The sequence below is a fragment of the Toxorhynchites rutilus genome, chromosome 1, assembly GCF_029784135.1.
Source record: "Toxorhynchites rutilus septentrionalis strain SRP chromosome 1, ASM2978413v1, whole genome shotgun sequence".
NCBI classification, from domain to species: domain Eukaryota; kingdom Metazoa; phylum Arthropoda; class Insecta; order Diptera; family Culicidae; genus Toxorhynchites; species Toxorhynchites rutilus.
In genome coordinates this window covers 54,166,489-54,184,066 of record NC_073744.1, presented here as the reverse complement: position 1 = coordinate 54,184,066, position 17,578 = coordinate 54,166,489, and the positions used below count along the sequence as shown (strand labels likewise).

The following is a 17,578-nucleotide window of genomic DNA, read 5'->3' as shown; positions in this document are numbered from 1 at the left end:
TGAACAGAAAACATTTTATGTTGGTACAACAAAAATATTGTGCATCATTTTCATGGTGTGCTCTTTTTTCAATCGTCCTCAAAAAATCATGAAATGACAAATTTATCAATATACTGAAATACCATTTCATTCAAGAACCGTTATTCTGCACCATGTTTATATTTAATGTAACTTTCAAAATTATGACTTTATGATTTTGTATTATAAATTACTGTTCGCTTTGATTACAAGAAATAAATATTCGCTCGATTAATCGAATACTGAAAGACAATTAAAAATTTAAATTTGAAAATGACCCACGATAAATCGAGTAAACGAAAAATATGGACATCTCTATTTGCAGTCAAATCCCTTTCCACAGTCCTCTGTATATTTATACCGTTTCCCCTCGCGCACTTATTGACGACACGGTCACACCTTTAGTTCACACATCTTGGTACTATGTGCACTTAGTCGAACATCCACAGGAAATGTGCCGCTGAACGTTGAACGATGTGATACCATGAGCTCTGCCAGGCTTTTTTTGTTGACATGCCCGATTCAAGGTTGGTTTTGGCTTTTCTTTCAGTTCAGCTCAGCCGTTCTGTCTTTTGAATATAAACACGAGGCATCTACAAAAAGTAGGAACGCGTTTCTCATGTCTGTGAAACACAAAACCAGGTGTCGGTTTTATCCTGACTGAAGGAGTCGGTGTTACCCCGAATGGACTCGAAATTTAAGAACAATGTTTTCGAGCATTGATAAGCAACAACACCACCTACCGTCTCATGAACTACGATGGTTATCGGTTATCGTTTCGTATGGTTAAACGTAAAAAATCTATAAGCAATGTTTAAACATGGTGGTGGTGGAGGGATGATATGAGGGTGCATGTTTGAGGATTTTGGTTTTCATCGATGGTGTATTGGGTCAGAATGTTTACTCGATCATCCTCAAGGAAAATATGAAGCAAAGTATCAACAAAATCGGATACAAGAATTATGAAGTTCGCACATGATTACATTACAATTACTCAAAAGTTATTGATATTCCTCCACAATCTTCCGACATCAATCCCAGTAAAAAACTAAGGAAGTTATCGGTATAGGAAATTTAGAAACCATTAAATTTCTAAAAATAACGATTTTAAAAACCACCTTATGAAAAAATTGATAAATATACCTTCCGAATACACAAAAAAAAAAAATCGTAGATAAGATTAAAGACAGCTAAAGATAGTTGCAATGAACAAGGGATACCATAATAATGATGGAATTAGGAAATTGGCCAACGCCTTCGAAATCGAGTAGAGATTTCAACCAGCGTACGATTATAAGTTTGAGTCAATTTTCATATATCAGCACATACATTCGCCGTTTTTAGAGAAAAGCTATTTTTAGAGAGCAAAAATAGCTATCAACGTTAACTTTATTTCATAAAAACGTAATCTGTTTTCTGATTTGGCACCCTTAATGAAAGACGTAGTTCTGCGTCAAAATAAAATTAATTAAATAAGTGAAATAATAACTGTCGGTAGTTCTAGTGTTAAAGGTTTGAGTATGGCTGTTATCCCTCCGATGAGCTCTTTGGTATTCTACCGCAAATACGAATGTTTTGATTACCGAAGGAAGTGGCCGTATTCGATGCTCTTATCATAGCTATGGAATCGCTGATTTATGAAATTTGATGATTGTGAAACACTTACCAGACATAGATGTCAAACAGCAATTTGAGAGCCTCAAAACAAAATAGCATAAACATTCAGCAGTCAACAGAATCTCTCGATTTACTTTGAATAAGCATATGTTTTTTAAGAAGACTATTAGGCTGCTGATTATCTTTTTCCTCCTCTATAACATGAAACTCTGACTTCCTCGCGAATATCAGGTCAAAAGCCTAAGCACACACACTTCGCACATTCAGCGAACCAACTCTCGGTGCATTCTTGGGCCCTCGGAACCAGCCTTGACTGTTACAAAGCAACGCTCTTGGATTCGTTATCACTCCGCTCGGGTCCCGTTAAAATCACCTTCAGCGTGTTCTCAAATTACGCGATTAAAACGCACTTGCCTACACTTTAGCGTTCTCCTAAGCGCTTACAAACGCGCGCCGTAAACAAACTAAACAACAACACTTTCAATCGCTTCTTCGGGACCACCGAACAAAACACACGACGCCGCACTGTGGCAGAAGAAAAGCGCCGCAGAGAGTTCAGGTGAGAAAAAGGAAAAAAAAAGCACGAAACATGCGATCGAAAGCGAAACTCCAGCCGAACGGACACGCTAGACTAATGCGCGCGAGGATACACCGAACGAAAGAACCGCTCCGCACGAAAAAATACTGAGGAAAAACTGCAGCCTCAAAAGCGTTCGAACAGAAGAAACCGATTGAAATCCGGTGCGCGAAATGTGCGCAGTTTGCGAGATTTATTCGCTGGCTGAAACCGCGTGGATCGGATCGGGCAAAGAGCGCAAAAAAGTACGACCGGCGCGATCGTGGAACAGAATGAAACTGAGAGCGGCCAAAGCTGCGCTCGAGTGAAAAAGCTCCGACCGATCGCATTCGTCACGCTGGGAACCTGACATGGCTTGCCGGTTCGCGCTTGCAGGGCAGGCCACTCTTTCTCCGGGCGGGAGACAACGATGTGTCGGAAAGTGGTGCAAATGCAGTATCGATGAGTCATTTGTTTCGGACTTCCAAAGTAAGCAAAACATGCTATTTCGATTCCCGCTTACTGCACAGCGCTCATCCGAATCCAAGCTGCCAACCGACTGGCGATGATGTTGAGATTTATTTTGCCACTAAATCGTGCATCACAATCACCGCGTCCTCTGTCTGTGTGTATGTGTCTTTTCTTTTTCGCATCTCCGCGCGGAGGAGTCGACGGTGGCGTTTCGGACTCCGAATAGCGCGGCATGCGATGCTTTCGCCATAGCGATCGTCTGCTTGGCTGCTGCGACTCCTCTGGCTCTGATCGGGGGATGCTCGGGGCCGAAGATAGCGCCGTGTTTCGTCGTACCTTGTGCTGTTGGGATACCGCCGTCGTACCTACATACAATGTTCATGTTGCGTACAACGGAGTTTGCACTTTTTGGCTGTTACACAGCGCGCGCGAGATCGTGGAACTTGTCGTGCACATCTTTTTTTTTTTTGTTTCTGCTGCGCTAGCGAATTTTGTGTGGTCGCTGCATTGCTAGGCTAGGAAATGCGAGAGAATCCAATCTTATGAAATTTACTAAGCTCTGAGGGTTGGTTATGGAGTCTTTTTTGTGAAAATAAATTTCAGATTAATAAAATGAGGCAAACTATTGCAAGAACACGGCATTCACAAAATATTGTCCATTGCTCTCCACAGCTACACAACATTCAACTTTCAGTTCCTATCAAAAAAGTCTGTTTCCATCCAAAAGAGCTGAATGTCAATACGAAAAATTTGCAACCTCTTTGCAACATTTTTTCAAGAAGTTTATATTGAAACAGCTGAGGAGGACCGAGATCGTGACTTCTTTGCATTTCTTCCAGAATTTCCATGTGATGTTGAAGTCAAAAAATAAATTACAGTGAAATTTTTGACGCATTAAATAAGCTTGATGTCCCAAAAAGGCCAGGTCCTTGTAGCAATGAATTACTATTTTTTTCCGCAATTCTGCATAACATTACATCTTCAGTCCCCATATTTTCCTCTCCTCTTTTCTGCTCTATTCTTCGATTTTAATTATTCTTTGATATTTTTTTCATGTTCATGTATTTATTTTTTTTGTATTCCATTACTCTCATTCCTATTATATATTACTCCCCAACAAATAGGTTCTTCTTTTATTCATTTCCACCCTTGGTTTTTTTTTCTTCATTTAGTATCATAACCCTTCATATTTTTTTTTAATATATTGCCTTGCTTTTCTCTTACAATCTTTTTTTTTATATAATCGATTATTCTTCAATTTTTCTTTATTATCTCTTACTTTTTCTTCTTTATTCTTCTTCTTTTTGTTTTTACTCTGTTTACTCGTTTGTTGTATTTCCCACTTTAGAATGAGTCCAGTGCCAGCTCTTCGGTTAACTCAAAAGTTAATTGCTAGCGATTGTAGAACACATCATTAGCTGTAGACTCAAAAGTTATTTGGCTTGTTATTTCCTTTTTTTCCTCTGCCATAATTTCCCCTCTTAATATTCCATTAAGCTCTTCGGTTCATTCAAAATTGTTCTGCATAATAATGGCAAATTGATGAACGCATTAATTGTTATAAAATAGCTGTCAAAAATTTATATCCCATAAACCTTTTTATATATATATATATTTCATTTTGCCTTATCCTCTTTTTTTGTTGTTGTTAATAAATATCTATTCGGTTGTATGCTTTTCTTTTCTTGACCTTTTGCTTTTCAGTTTTATACATCTCCCTTTCTTTGTGTATTTATTCTCAGCTTCTTTATCGTATTTTACTTCTTGCTCTCCTTCAATTATTATTTGTATGTCGGAGTTTACAGTTTCATCTGGTTCCTCTACTGTTTTCTCTTGTTCTTCTTCAATTATTATCTGTATGTTGGGGTTTGCAGTTTCATTTGGTTTCTCTACTGTTTTCTCTTGTTCTTCAATCATTATTTGTTTGTTGGGGTTTGCAGTTTCATTCGGTTTCTCTATTGTTTTGATATATATATATATATATATATATATATATATATATATATATATATATATATATATATATATATATGTGTGTTCTGGTATACTTACTGTTTCTGTTAATTCCATTTCCTCCCTTTTAGTTTCGTTGGTCTCTTTTTTTGTCTGTTTCATTTTCGTACCTCCGCGTTTATTATTCCATGAGTCTTTCCTTTTCCTTTCCACTTCTGCTAATAATTTTTTTTATTATTTTTCTATCATAAGTTTTTTGGTTTCTGTTCTCGTTAATGGGAGACGAGTTCATTTTTCTTGTGGAACAAGATATTTCTCCTCTGAAACAGCAAAAAAAAAAAAATGGCAACAACTCCTCCTAAAATCGCAATGCTTGAAGTCGTAATCCACGGGTTTTCCAATGGTGCATAAATCATATTCTGCAATATTGTCCGCTCGTCTTTCAATTCTTTGATGTAGACTCCTAATTCAAATAACTTCTTCTTGTTCAGGAACGAAAATAATTGATTACTTTCGTTTAAAGTTGGGATATTGTAATAATTCCCTTGAGTCAAGTTTAGTATAGTGAAGTTGAATTCTGGTTGGCTTATCGAACTTTCCTTTTCATCTTCTATTTCGTAAAAATATGATATTTTAGTGTTAGTGGTAGATAATCTCATATTAGGTGTTAATTTAATTGAGCCTGTTCCAAGTATGCTTACGGTTGTTATATTCGGACCATGTGATATGTTGAGTTTTGTAGATTGAGGAGCTATGTACATCCAGACGTTTGGTTCAAACGTTGCTATCCATATGTCATGGTTTGTTTTTACAATTTTAGTTTCGTAATTATTTGTTATGTTTTTGTAGAATAAGTTTGCCAGACAATATTCGCTTTGTCTTAAATTTACTTCTGCTTCCTTAATGTAGAAAATTTTTAATTTCTGAATATACTGGAATATAATACTGGAGAAACTGTATTTTTCTTTTTTTTTTAATTTCTTCGTATAATATGTTTATCAATATCCCCTTGTTTACTCTTTTATTTCATTCGTCATATATTTGAAGGGTGTGTATGCCTCTCCCATTAATATTCTTCGCATTTTTAGCGCTATTCAGTTTCATTTATATGTTTGATAATATAACCTTAACCCACATTTTTAGTTTCTCATGAACTTTAATGCAAATTTTGCATTTTATAAAAATACCACTTCGAAAATGTGTTTGTAAAAATTTAAATCACACATTCAAAATTCGATAAGTGCATTTCCCCATATTGCCCTAATCATACAATTAAAGTATGGGAGATATGATTGTGTCTATCAAAAAGAATACAGGGTAACTTCGATATAACGTACATTTCACTTTCAAATTTGTACGTTGTATCGAATTGTACGTTATATCGAAGCATAATAAAGGACTCACAAACGTAGCCTAAAATACATTATTGTGTTGCTATTTTAGTAAAGTTAATGAATGAATTCAATTAGAAGACGAAGCCAGACTTTCTCATGATGTTTCCCTTCATACTGTTGATTAAAGATTGATTCATTTAGAATCCGGAATCACAAACCAGCTGTATTTCGGGATTGATTAAAGGTACAAACCATTTTTAGCATTCACAACATAGCATCACAACACAGATAGTTCATTGTTCTTTCAGATAAAAAATATTCAAAAAAAATTCCTTTGCACTTTGGAAATGTGTACGTTATATCGAGGTAAAATGTACGTTATATCGAGTGACGTTATATCGAGGGTACGTTATATCGAAGTTTACCTGTAATCAGTTATTACAGAATTGCTGGAAAATTAATGTTGGTTGCCATTCTATTTATTTTAGTGTTGGATGCTCAGTACATAATAAAAGACCATGGAACGCGGAGTCCGATTTAGATACTTTATGTTAACTTTGAATACTTTCCAAATATGACAATCGTCTAAATATTGACATAAAAATAACTGCCCTACATCTAATACGATTATTTCTCTTGATGAATTAATTGGCTTATAAATTTATTTTGAGAATTTTTTAACTTTAATGGTTTATGGGACAGTTGATACAGGGTGGGCCATTTAAAGTGGAAGTATCTGGCAACCCCATAACTTTTGACAGAGATGTCAGATTAACAAATGTCATACCGCGTTGGAAGCGTCATTTCAGTACAATTTTAACCATGGAACAATACACACCTAAACAACGCGCTGAAATTGTTCAGCTGTACATTCAAAATAATTTCTCAATTGTGGCTTTTGGCAAAAAATCATAATGTCTGATGAGGCGCATTTCAACTTGAATGGAGGAATGAATAAACAAAATTGTCGGTTTTATGCTACTGAAAACCCTCAATTCATCGAAACGCATCCTCTTTACGACCAAAAAGTTACTGTGTGGTGTGGCATTTATGCCGATAAAGTCATCGGCTCGTACTTCTTTGAAAACGAAAATGGAGCAACGGTAACCGTGAATGGGGAGCGTTATCGGACAATGATAACCGATTTTTTATTGCCATTTGTTCGTGAAAATGAATTGGACAATTACTGGTTCCAACAGGACGGCGCTACATGCCATACAGCGGCTGCCACGACCAAATTATTGCGCGAAATGTTCCCCGGAAGATTAATATCGAAAAACGGCGATTATGACTGGCCACCGAGATCACCTGATTTGACGCCTCCTGACTTTTTTTTTATGGGGATATTTAAAATCCAAGGTATACACTGGTAAACCAAGCTGCGCTGGCTGCTGCGCTGAAAGACAATATCCGACAAGAAATTGCTGCCATATCGGCCGAAACATTGGGTGATGGAAAATGCCGAAAAAAGGGCACATTTTGCGGTCAAGGCCAGAGGTGGTCATTTACGAGATATCATAATCAAAAAGTAGTTAGAACAAATCTCCTTGGACCAAAATAAATGAATTTCAAAAAAAAAATTTTAAAATTCCACTTCTTATTTGCTATTGCAAAAACAAATCCTTCCCCTTTAAATGGCCCACCCTGTAGAATATCACATAGCTCATATGTCTAATATTACCGAAATTAGTGCTCCTCTAGATTGTCACCTTGTTAGATCCGTATCTCAGCGAGATTACGACGGAACGCGAACTACCATCCGCGCGGCAAACGTTTCGGGGATAAAACTCCTCGAACCTCACCGGCTCGAACACTTTTATTCAACCTTCTATTTTTACAATATCTACTTTATTTACTAACTTAAAACCTAGGGCGCGCGGTCGTCGCGCTGAGCTTTCGCGCACGCAAGCGACCACACAATAAACAAACAAAAACTAACTGTAGCGCGACAAATTACTTCGCAAACCCCCAAAAGTGTGCCAAGTTCACAACGGGGTTTTCAAATTAACTAAATACATCCGCTTCGGACACATCCGGGTCGCTACATCCTGACGGAATTCCACCGGTTTTTATAAAAAAATTGGCATCTGAATTAACTCATCCAAGGTTCCCAAAAAATATGGAAAAACTCTTTCCTTGTACCAATATTCAAATCCGGTATTAGATCCGATGTAAGAAATTATCGTGGAGTAGCAATTATTTCTTGCATTCCAAAACCTTTTGGAGCCATATTAAACCAAAAAATTTTCAACAACGAATTACGAATAAGCAACACGGTTTTTTCAAATGATGATCAACAACAACAAATTTGCTGGAATTTGTCACATTTACTTTGAATGCAATGGATAATGGTAATCAAGTTGAAGCTCTATACACTGACTTTAGTAAGGCTTTCGATCGTGTTGATAAAATAGGGATAGAAGTCAAGCTATTGAAATGTTTAGAATCATATTTGACTGACCGCACGCAAATGGTAACGTTTAATGAGAAAATTTCAAAACCAATATTTGTTACATCCGGAGTACCTCAAGGCTCTCATTTGGGGCCACTTTTGTTCATTTTATTTGTTAATGACGTTTGCGTTTTTCTTAACAGTGTTCAGACACTTATCTACGCAGATAATATGAAGCTGTATATGAAAATAAAGAATGAAGAAGACTCTCAAACATTCCAAAATGAAGTTAACATAGTTTATAATTGGTGCACCAAGAATTTATTACACCTCAATGTTAGCAAAAGCACTTTGGTGACTTTTACAAGTAGAAGAACACCATCGAACAATGGTGATAAGCTGGGAAATCAACTTATCAATAGATGTCAACGAGTAAGAGACTTAGGCGTGGTCTTAGATTGGAAACTAACCTTCGTTGATCATTATAATACAATCATCTATAGAGCAAATCATATGTTGAGCTTCATCAAACGCTTTAGTTACCATTTCCACGATCCGTACACAATAAATATCCGTTCCTGGAGCCGAATTGTTACAAGAATGGAGATCAAGAGACTTCCTTGAGAGAATACGAGAAATTTTGAGTGCTTTAACCAGACGTTGTTATGTCATTACTCTTGTCTGGGTCCCTTCTCATTGCTCAATTCCGGGTACGTCAGATCAATTCTCGAATACTGTAGTATTGTATGGTCTCCCTACATAACTTCACACGAAGACAGAATTGAATCTGTACAAAAATAATTTTTATTATTTGCTCTTCGTAAACTAGGCTGGTCTTCATACCATCTCCCTCCATATGAGATACGTTGCATGCTAATCAATATGAAAAGCTTAAAAGAACGTCGGAACTCTGCCGTGATTCTATTTATTATTGACATCATATCACAACGAGTGGACTCAGAGGAAATATTAGGAAACCTAAATTTTTACGCACCGATTAGGCACCTGAGAAACCCTAACATTTTCTACATAGATTACCGAAGAACGAATTATGCCAAATATAGTCCTATGAATCGTATGATGAGCCTCTGTAACGAACACAGTGAAATAATTGATGTAACCATTTAAAGGTCAATGCTCAAAGACTATTTGAATAGAATAAGATATAGTTAAATTTCACTGTAATATTTGGGCAGCATATTTAGTCTACGCTGGTTTGACGAAATAAATAAATAAATAAATAAAAAAGTTGATTATGTAACTTGTTAAAATCATCTTTTGAGTTAAACGGATAAATTATCCATTCAGCTCTCTTTAGTTTTTTTAGTTTTAAGTAAGTAGTTTTAAATAGTATTAAGAATGTATTGGTCTACAATTTTGATTGACGACAATAAAATAAATAAATTTTGGTCCCATGTTCTAAAGGGAACGTGATTAAATGTTTGTTCCACCACCACTATCATTCCACAGTTCCTATAAACAAAACATTAAAGGCGCTTAATTCACCACTTAATTGACTATATTAACGTATTATTAGAAAATGAATTTGATACTAAACTACAAAACAAAGTTTAAACTTCAGGAAAAACATATATAATACTAATAAGTATTCAGTGATAAACTAAATTGGTAATAGTTATCAGTTACTAATTTTTTTTTATTAAATTGTTTATTTTTACAGGCTCAGTTACATAAGTTTAAAGGAGCCGAATTCTTAAATATATTTTTTAAAACAACATATAAACAATCTTCCTAACTCTATGGTTAGTAAGGTGGAAAACCGATTACTCGCGGTTTACTCGAGTTTAGAAGGGTGACATATTCTTTCAGGAAAGGGGTGGAATATAAGGGAATTGTTACAATGTTGATGATCACACTCAATTCTTAAATATATTCGTATATCTATTGTATATTTACATTTCAACTTATTTTACAGTTTATAGCAAGGGGGCCATTCGCTCGCAATTGATGAAAAGGAGGGTAAAAGGACATAGGGACAATCACACACGAAGATCGATAGTTTTAAGGACAACGTATATTTGGGTCATGTAATCAAGGCAAGCCAGGCGCGCCAACACATCTCTCACCGGCACATTGGGCTGCCGTCCTCGGGCCCGAAGGGAGTTTTCTAAATTCGATTTGGCGACAAGAGACGCCTCGCACGACCAAACAACATGCGCGATGTCGTGATAACCTTGACCACAGACGCAGAGATTGTTGCTGGCAAGATTGAAACGAAAGAGAAGCGCATCTAGCGAACAGTGATTGGACATGAGTCGGAAGAAGGTGCGAATAAAGTCCTGACTCAAGTCCAATCGCATCTACCTCTGCTAATGGGTCAGCCCTCTCATTACCCGGAATTGAGCAATGAAAAGGGACCCAGACAAGTGTAATGACATAACAGCGTCTGGTTAAAGCACTCAAAATTTCTCGTATTCTCCCAAGGAAGTCTCTTGCTCTCCTTTCTTGTAACAATTCGGCTCCAGGAACGGATAGAATTAAGTTCAACTTGTTGAAAAAACTCCCTGATGTGGTGAAACATCGCTTGTTGAATTTATTCAATCGGTTCATGGAGCATAATATTGTTCCAGATGATTGGAGACAAGTACGAATTATAGCTATCCAAAATCCCGGAAAGCCCGCGTCCGACTTCAATTCGTACCGCCGAATAGCAAGTCTTGTATACGGAAATTGTTGGAGAAAATGATCTTGTTCCGCCTTGATCGATGGGTTGAAACGAATGGCCTACTCTCAGATACACAATATGGGTTCCGCAGGGGCAAGGGGACGAATGATTGTCTTGCGTTGCTTTCTTCAGAAATTCAAATGGCTTCAGTATTCTTGGACATAAAGGGTGCCTTTGATTCTGTTTCAATAGAGGTCCTGACAAAATCCATTCTCGTGGTCTACCGCCTTTATTGAATGTTATATATATGTTATATAACTTGCTTTGTGAGAAAAATTTGAATTTTTCTCATGGGGATTCGACAGTAAGTCGGATCTCCTACATGGGACTCCCCCAGGGCTCCTGTTGAAGCCCCCTTCTTCTATGAAAGCAATATTGACAATTGCCTTACACAAAATAGCAACCTAAGACAACTTGCAGATGATGGAGTGGTGTCTGTCGTAGGATCAAACGAATCCGACCTGCAAGAACCCTTACAGGATACTTTGAACAAACAGAGATGATGGTTTTTTTTCTAGGAAGCATAGCCCAGAAAAACCAAAGCTTCAACTTTTGGATAAACTGATCAGTCATGTCATTCAAGTATCTTGGGGTCTGGTTCGACTCCAAATGTACTTGGGGGCCCATATTAGGTATCTGAGTAAAAAATGTCAACAAAGAATAAACTTTCTCCGTACAATTACCGGCACCTGGTGGGGAGCCCATCCAGAAGAATGTTGTATCGAACAACTATTCTCTCAGTGATGGAGTGTGGTAGTTTCTGTTTTCAATCAGCTGCCAAAACACACCTCATTAAACTTGAGCGAATTAGGTATCTTTGGCTCCGTATCGCGTTGGGATGTATGCCCTCATCGCATACCATGCGAGGTTTTGGCAGGCGTACTCCCACTAAAAGATCGCTTCAATTTATTATCTCTTCGGTTCCTTATCCGGTGTAAGGTTATGAACCCATTGGTGATCGGAAATTTTGAACAGCTGATCGGGCTAAAATTTCATTCTGGATTCATGACTTTATATAAAGAATTCATCTCCATGCAGGTTGATCCTTCTTCGTACATTCCAAACCGTGTTTGTTTTCCTGACTACTTCAATTCCTCTGTACATTTTGATCTGTTCATGAAGGAGAAAATCCATGAAATTCCAGATTATCTTCGATCGGCGATCGTTCCAACGATCTTCGGTGCAAAGTATGGGCGTGTCAATTGTGATAATATGTACTTTACTGATGGGTCCTCTATGAATGAGTCAGTCCTCAGGATTTTGAGTGTTCAACGAATTTTTTAGTAACTCCCAAAGTCTTCAGAATCCTTGCTCAGTATATATTGCTGAATTGGCAGCAATACATTGGGCACTGGACAGCGTCGCCTCACGACATGTTTAACACTATTACATTGTAACGGATAGTTTTAGCTCTGTCGAAGCTATTCGTTCAGTGAGGCCGGAAAAGCACTCGCCATACTTCCTTGAGAGAAAACGAGAAATTTTGAGTGCTTTAACCAGACGTTGTTATGTCATTACCTTTGTCTGGGTCCCTTCACATTGCTCAATTCCAAGTAATGAGAGGGATGACTCATTAGCAAAGCTAGGTGCAAATGAAGGCGATATTTATCAGCGTCAAATCGCCTTCAATGAATTTTATTTTTTAGTTCGTAAAAATACCATCGTTAACTGGCAACGTAAGTGGAACGAAGATGAATTGGGCTGGTGGCTTCACTCAATTATCCCTAAGGTTAGCCTCAAACCATGGTTCAAAAGTCTGGACTAGAGTCGGGACTTTATTCGCACCTTCTCCCGACTCATATCCAATCACTGTTCGTTAGACGTGCTACTCTTTCGTTTTAATCTTGCCGACAGCAATATCTGTGCTTGTCGCCGAGGTTACCACGACATCGAACACGTTGTTTGGTCGTGCGAGGAGTATCTTGTTGTCAGATCGAATTCAGAAGTCACCCTTCGGGCCCGAGGAAGGCAGCCTAATGTGCCGGTGATAGATGTGTTGGCTCGGTTGGACCTTGATTACATGTCCCAAATACATGTCTTCCTAAAAGTTATCGATCTTCGTGTCTGATTGTCCTTATATCCTGATATTCTTGTTTTCCTTTTCCTTCGCGAGAAATCAAATCCCTTCTTACTAAAAATAGAAGAAGGTGAAATGTAAATACATATTAGATACAATATAGGTTTAAGCGTAATGAGCGTAATGAATGTGAGATTGAACATTGTCAACATATCCTTCTATCCCTTCCTTTTCCTGAAGAAAATATGTCACCCTTCTGAACTCGAGTAAACCGCGAGTAATCGGTTTTCTAAATCATTAACATTAGAATTAAGGAAATGTTTATATATATTTGTAACAATACAGTGAGAAGTTTGGTTCCTTTAAACTTATTTAGCTGAGCCTGTAAAAATAAACGATTTAAAAAAAATAATAAATTTTAGCAACAATTTATGAATCCTGATGTGATTTAAAATATAAAAAAAAAACTCATTATCAATCTCCTTCTAAAAGCAGCCATTCTCGAGATATTCACAAACATATTTCTTATTTATTGTCTTTTTAATAGTAAACATATAATTTCCAACAACTTTTCCGAATACATCATTATGGTAAAATATATGTTTCGGAGTTACGTTGAAAAACATTTGAAGACATGTGGGTTAATACAAAACGTAGCGATATTGAAAAATCTTTTTTATCTTAATACAAACTTTTAACATGTTACTCGTGTTGCACAATCTAAAAACGAACAGTTTTCAAAGTAGAATTTGAATCCCAACAACACAAATACACCTCGTTGATTCAACCAAACGTTATGGGTATAATTTTTTGTCAATTTATTTACATTATGTCTAGATTGTATCTGAAGTCAGGTATCTTCAAGGTACTTTCGTATATGTACATAAGTTACTCAAATTCAAACATCGTTCATCAGTCGAAAAATCTTCCTTATAGAGTGAATATCAGTATATCACAATGCACAATGGTCCAGGAGGTGCATTTAAGTGGAAATTAGGATCTAGAGCTCGACAGTTATTCTCTAGACAAAAACTGTCTTCTACAAAGTGTTTGCATATGACAGAATGCCCATTTTGATGTTGTCAAAAATAGGGTGACCAACATTTACGATGAAATAAAATTCTAACTTTCTTATCTGCATAGATAGAGGTAAACATAGTTCCACAATATTATAGCCCCAGTTTTTTAAGAACACTTTTTCGAACAAAGTTTTTTTTCTATCTCTTGAAATCTCTTTTTTTTCTAAGTTGCGTTAGGGTCACCATGAGAAAAACGGTTTTTTGCTCTAATTTTTATATTTAAAATTTTAAATAAAAACTGTATTCAGAACACTTTTAGAGCTTACTACAACAAATATTTTGCGATGCAGAACTTGTCAATATCTGAATTCTACTTAAACTTATTGATATTCCATTCCAAAAAATACACTCTCTTCATTCGCTTGTCATTCATTTTGGGGCAAATATGAAAAATGTTTGTAGACGGCATTTGAAAGAACATACTTCAGTCTACATGATGTGTTATTTCCAAAACCATTTTTTTTTTGTATTTGAGTATATTAAAATTGAAATCATGAATTTTTGGATGAAAAAGCATCAATAACCTTAAGTAGGATTAATATATTGACAAGTTCTGCATCCCAAAATAGTTGTTTCGATAAGCTCTAAAAGTCGATCGTAGACCTTTTTTATGTAGAGGTTGAAATATAAAAGTTAGGGCAAAAAAACCCGTTTTTTTCATGGTTAACCTAACGCAACAATTTTATCATTCTCTAGGCAAAAACTGTCTTCGACAAAGTTGTTATATATGATAGTACGTACGTAACATTCTTATCTTTATAGATAGAGGTAAATATGGTTTGACAATGTCGTAGCCTCAATTATTTTAAACAGCTTTGAGCAACAAAGTTTTATTGGGTTACCATGAAAAAGCGGGTTTTGCTCTAAGTTTAATATTTCAAATTCTACATCAAAAATGTCTTCGTACGACTTTTAGGGTTTATCAAGACTAATATTTTGCGATGCAACATGTTAATATATATATAAATATATATATATATATATATATATATATATATATATATATATATATATATATATATATAGTTCATATTTAAAATTTTAAATATGAAAATTAGAGCAAAAAAAAACTTTTTTTTTTCATGGTGACCCTAATGCAACGTGAAAAAACAGCGCTATATCGGTTATTTCAAGAGATAGAAAAAAAACTTTGTTCTACAAATTTGCTTAAAATAACTATGGCTAAAATATTGTCGAACCATATTTATCTCTATCTATAAAGATACGAAAATTAGTTCTTTTATTTCATCGAAAATTTTGGTCACCCTATTTTTGGCAACATCAAAATTGGTCATACATATGCTTTGTCATATGTAACAACTTTGTCGAAGACAGTTTTTGTCTAGAGTTGTGGTGGCCACGTATAGACATGGTACGCATTAGAATTTTCATTATAGCCGTGGGCCGCAATGATTTTTTCTCACTACTCTTAATAATGAAATGTAAAACATACTTATTTAACTGGTACTTTTTTGACTAGCTTTTTATTTTAAATTAGGAAGCATTCAATTCTATACCTGTAAAATTCATAACTCGAGAACAAAATAAGATAAAAACTCAAAACTTTTGTTGAAGGTATAAAAGTATCTAAAATTAACTTTTTTGGCAAAATTTTTCGACCATCTCTTCTTCACGCAATTCTTTACCGATAATTCCAATGAGAACGTCCACAAGCACGCTTCTCCAGCTTGGCCCAAAGTGAATAATCCGATGGATTGGCAAATGGCCAATCGTTTGTGGAGATGAAATCTGGTAGGTTTGTTGCTAAATAGTCTCGTTTTTTAACCGTTCTATGAGTTTTTTTAGCATCGCTCCAAACATATTCGCATCAATCTGGGCGTTAATAAATGACTTATACATCGATGTACGCGCCAATAAATTTATCCAATTCATTCTGACTGATGAACGCTTTTGTTTCCGAAGAGGATTGTATTGAACGCGTTCAAGAACAACATAGAGTCCTTTTTTGGGTCTTTGTACTGTTGTAGTGTACGGAACACGAATCGATTATTGACAGAAAACGGTTCGGGCAGCTCGTAGATCTATTCTTCCCACACTTGAATAACATTACAGTTGCCACACGCTTCTCGTACAGACCGAACTTTATCGTTGTTAGAAAACCGAAAAAGTACTGATGGGACCGCGAAACTTGGTGTGAATTACATGACTGCAGTGTTACTACTTTTCTTCGTTCCAAATTTCTCTGCTGAGAGCAATCGCGGTTCCACTGACAGAATTATGGTTATACTTAATAATGTGAATACGGTTCAATTGGACGTTCAACAGAAAATTTCTACAACATTTTTTGTTTGTTTCAATTTAGAAAATCCTCAAATACAAACATTCTGCAACACCGTTTCGAATGCACTCGAACTACTTTTCTTGAGCCATTTTATATAAATTAGTTTGAATGTGAAAGATAGCGATGCGAAGTGTGTTTTCCAAATGACTGTCAGTGATTTTGTTCCTTGAATTTGATTACACTTCTTTCATTACTGAAACAATTGCTCACAAATTTCCTAGTTGTCGACACTTGAGAAATTTTCAATATCAGAAAATGGGTAAAATGAAAAAAAAAGCTCATTTGTTGTTTGAACTTGAGCTTGTTTTCGAGTGAAAAGAAAAGAAAAAAGATAAGCAGAGAAGAAGCTGGGAATTCACGATGATCCAATGTGTGCGAGTTGATCGATGAATTGGGCTTTCAAACAAACCATTTTCGCTCCTGACTTAGCTTATTTTCCAGAAAAGGATGTGGCAACAAACTTGTCCATTTTTGATGCATGTTTCTAGTCATATTTTCGTTTCAGGTTGAACAGCAGCTGCTTCATTACAAATCAGATAAACCATTCTATGATTTATGCACGTAAAAAAGTATATTTCAGACATTTTTCCTGGAATATTCGTCCTTCGTCAGCCACTTTTCTATTTTTACTACTGCAGGCTTCCATTTTGTTTCAATTTACACAACACACGCAACAAGATAAAAAAGCGATTGCCAATAGACACTGAAATGGTGAATGAATTCGACTGCCCTATAATGGCGAATCGCAAATCAAAAGCATCATCAAATCAAAAGCAAAATCGAACGAATTTTCTCCTAAACTTTCTTTCTCTCTTATGTACTCTCAGCGAATTTATACCTTATCAGTTACTCGGTTGCGAGTAAACGCCAAATGTTCCGAAAATTACGAACAAACCCATACTACGAAATTTGATATTTGATTTGCATGTATGGTGTTGTTCGCAACCGAGCTACTTCAAAGTTTTTTGGCTGCTTGTCCGTTTACCCCATACATACAACTCAAATGTCAAATTTAAAGGTATGGGTACGTTCGTAATTCTTCGTATCGTTTGTCGTTTATTTGCAACCAAGTAACTGACAACGTATAAACCCGGTTTTACTGCCGTTACTTGCACGAATTTATGCGAGTGTGAGCAGAACAGAGTCAATAACG

The 17,578-nt window shown here is 36.1% G+C and overlaps 1 protein-coding gene across 7 annotated transcripts in view; it reads right to left on the bottom strand.

The window, feature by feature from the left end:
- Positions 1 to 17,578, bottom strand: part of LOC129761114 (ras-related and estrogen-regulated growth inhibitor-like) — a 173,872-nt gene that overhangs the window by 140,908 nt on the left and 15,386 nt on the right. For 5 of the 7 annotated variants that reach the window (XM_055758816.1, XM_055758819.1, XM_055758815.1 and 2 more), the window contains exon 1: positions 1,685 to 2,489. The exons of 1 other annotated variant lie outside the window; for it this stretch is intronic. The gene's annotated coding sequence lies outside the window, so the exon portion shown is untranslated. Of the gene's footprint in view, positions 1 to 1,684; positions 2,490 to 17,578 lie in introns of those variants that run through there. One more of the 7 variants, XM_055758820.1, reaches the window with a different exon arrangement.